This window comes from Propithecus coquereli, unplaced genomic scaffold (assembly GCF_000956105.1).
Source record: "Propithecus coquereli isolate 6110/MARCELLA unplaced genomic scaffold, Pcoq_1.0 Scaffold525, whole genome shotgun sequence".
In the NCBI taxonomy this organism is placed as follows: Eukaryota; Metazoa; Chordata; class Mammalia; order Primates; family Indriidae; genus Propithecus; species Propithecus coquereli.
The window spans coordinates 115820-118958 of record NW_012151119.1 but is presented as its reverse complement, the minus strand read 5'-3'; the positions used below and the strand labels follow the sequence as shown (position 1 = coordinate 118958).

The window sequence follows — 3139 nt, the reverse complement described above, 5'->3', positions numbered from 1 at the left end:
CAGGCTGGTCTCGAACTCCTGAGCTCAAACAATCCGCCCGCCTCGGCCTCCCAGAGTGCTAGGATTACAGGCGTGAGCCACCGCGCCCGGCCTCCACCTTGCATTTTTGACTTGTATGGACACGTACGTAGATTTGACTTGGGTAATCGGTATTTTTCTTTATCAGGAAAGTCGATATTGACCAGTCAGCTGTGCATCACAGTTTTCAGAATAACTGCAAGGGAATCACCTTTCGGCCGAGCAGGGGGCAGGGGCCGAGTCGCTCCTTTCGCCGCCTTCCAGATTTGCTGCCACCGATCGTGGGGCTTCAGACGAGAGACCCGACCCGGAGTCTGTTTCCTCCAGCGTCATCTGTGGCTGGGCCACCCGGAAGGAGGCATACGGAAGCCCTTCTGTAAGAGGTAAACTGAGGCATCCACAACCGCTGCTGAATCTCAAAGCTCCAAGCTCCGCACCGAAGCCCCGAAGCCCCTTAATTTGCATAGAGGATGCAGCTCTCACGGTTTCCTGTGCCGTGTGAAGTTTATCTTAAAATTTGAAATATGTTATTTTAGCAAATGTTTTATCTACTGTGATTTTTTTCCCCCAAAACAGAACTTAATCAAGAAACACCATGTTGTATCTTTTACTGGAAGTTTTGTCCCCATAGCTTTCTTAAAGAGAAAAAAGACTCATCTCTTACATTGTTGTGAAGCTTCTTTCTGAAAATTTATGTCCAATGGCCTATCTGGTGGGGGGAAGCTTTTTTTAAAAAAAAAACTATTAAAAGGCCATTTTCGCCACCTCTTTTCATTAGGAGAGGATCTGTTTCCTGTGTAGCGAGGGACGGACCCACAGAATGAGACGATGTCTTAATAGTTGTAAAAACGGAGGGTTTTTGCCGAGTAGGTGAGAGGTGCAGATTGAAGAGAAATTAGTGAAATTATCATAGCGAAAAGCAACGGTTATTTTTCACTTCGCTGCACAAAAGTTTCAGGGTCACACTGAGCGGCAGCGTAGCTGTATTTGTAAAAGAGCTGGCTAGTTTTATGCCCACAGTACCTTTCATAATGATACGTGTTGGAATGACCAAGTCTCATGCCTCAGGGCATAGCCAATTAGGGTAGCGATCAAGAGGTAATTGATTTAATTTATTTGCTCTTGTTTGCTGCTCACACGGGGCAGCTCCGTTACACGACCCTGAATCCTGGTGTGGGGTTGAGAACTGCTGTTAGGTACAGGCCGCCGGAGGTGGCAGTTCTACATCCTGGTCCCCTGCTTATCGTATCTGTCACCGAAGAGGAGTTCTAAGGAACACTGGCTACGCTTTACGACAGGACAGATTTTTGGACACAGTTATTTTATTTTATTTTTTTTGAGACAGCATCTCGCTTTGTCACCCAGGCTAGAGTGCCGTGGCGTCAGCTTAGCTCACAGCAACCTCCAACTCCTGGGCTCAAGCGATCCTATTGTCTCAGCCTCCCGAGTAGCTGGGACTATAGGCGTGCGCCACTATGCCCAGCTAATTTTTTCTATATATTTTTAGTTGTCCAGCTAATTTATTTCTATTTTTAGTAGAGACGGGGTCTCGCTATGTTGCCCAGGCTGGTCTCGAACTCCTGACCTCGAGCGATCCTCCCGCCTCGGCCTCCCAGAGTGCTGGGATGACAGCCCCTGCCTGGACACAGCTATTGATGAACACGCTGAAGATGAGAGATCCTAATATTGAGGAGACCTTGAGGTCACCCGGGCAGTTTGCATTTGAAGGGGGAATTTTCATATAAAGCACAGTAGTCGTCACTTGAAAACACACTTTAAAAGCACCTGGCCTAAAACGTGTTATTTTAAAATATTAGCAACTCTCAGCTCCTGGAGGAGTTTTATAATTTCTAATTTACACGTACCATTAACTAGAGGTTTCCTTTCATTAATACAATATGCATTTCCTGACCAAAAGAATTTGTATGGCGTTAGCATTAATTTGATACTTCTTCCCAAAACCTGGTTATATTTTTGAAGCCATTCAGAAAATAAAGCTGGAAACCTGTCATTACATTTGCAAATGTTACTCTAGTCTTCTGTTTCGACTCCTTATGCATCTAATTGCAACTTCATGCACTTCTATTTTTTTCTTACCTGATACTCTTAAATTAATGGCTAAAAAAATGTTTTGACCATAATGGGTAAGTATAAATACGCTTTACGTTAACAATCCGAATATCCTAGGTATAGCACACAAATGAAACCAAAAATTCAAGAACTAGTCCTTAAGCACGACGGACACACTCTGTCCTGCTCTCTGGAGGGGGCCGGTTGTGGCTTCTGCTGCTGATTTTACAACCCGATCCCAGAGTTTGAAAAACGGCTCCAGGCTTAAAAAAAAAAAAACTTGTTTCTGTTGCTTTGTTCATCCAGGGTTTATCTCGTGCAGGTCTCTGTTTTGCTCCCGTGGAAGGAAGTGCCGCTGAGAGGGCCACCAGGCGACCGCAGCAGACAGCGAAGCTTGTCACGCTGCTCAGTCCACGCAGAGACGGCACCGAGTGACCCGCGCGAGGAAGAGCCGGAGGCCACGGAGAGGGCTTGTTCGGCGGAGTCTCTCCCAGGGTCACTGGGGCGCTACGGGGGCCCGCCGGGCGATGAAGCTTCTCCAGGGAAAAGCTCTGCGGCTGCAGATGTTCCACCAGCCGGCCACCCCCTTGGTGGTGTCTGCCTCAGTTAGCCTGGCTGCCCCTCAGATGTCTGCTGCCTTGGGCGTGCATGTCTCCTGGAACGTGTGGCACAGTGTGAAATTCTAGAAGGCGTCTTGCAGTCAGTCCTGTCCGATGATACCGGCGCTGGCTCCCGTGCCCTCAACCTCGTTTTCAGATGCTCCGGGTCTCACTTCTCTTCAGCGAAGGGTCTGAAGACACGCTGGGGATACACCTTGCAAATGGGCGATGCTGCCACACTCGTCACAGCCGATGACCGAGCTAAGTTTTTTGTTTTTTTTTTTTGAGACAGAGTCTCACTCTCTTGCCCGGGCTAGAGTGCCGTGGCATCAGCCTCGCTCACAGCAACCTCCAACTCCCGAGCTCAAGCGATCCTCCTGCCTCAGCCTCCCGAGTAGCTGGGACTACAGGCATGGGCCACCATGCCCAGCTAATTTTTATATATGTGCATA

At 48.2% G+C, this 3139-nt stretch overlaps 1 protein-coding gene across 1 annotated transcript in view; it reads right to left on the bottom strand.

Moving 5' to 3' along the window:
* FGD5 (FYVE, RhoGEF and PH domain containing 5) overlaps window positions 1–3139 on the bottom strand; it is a gene marked incomplete at its 5' end in the record, with an annotated part of 119532 nt that overhangs the window by 871 nt on the left and 115522 nt on the right. The gene's annotated exons all lie outside the window — the stretch shown is intronic.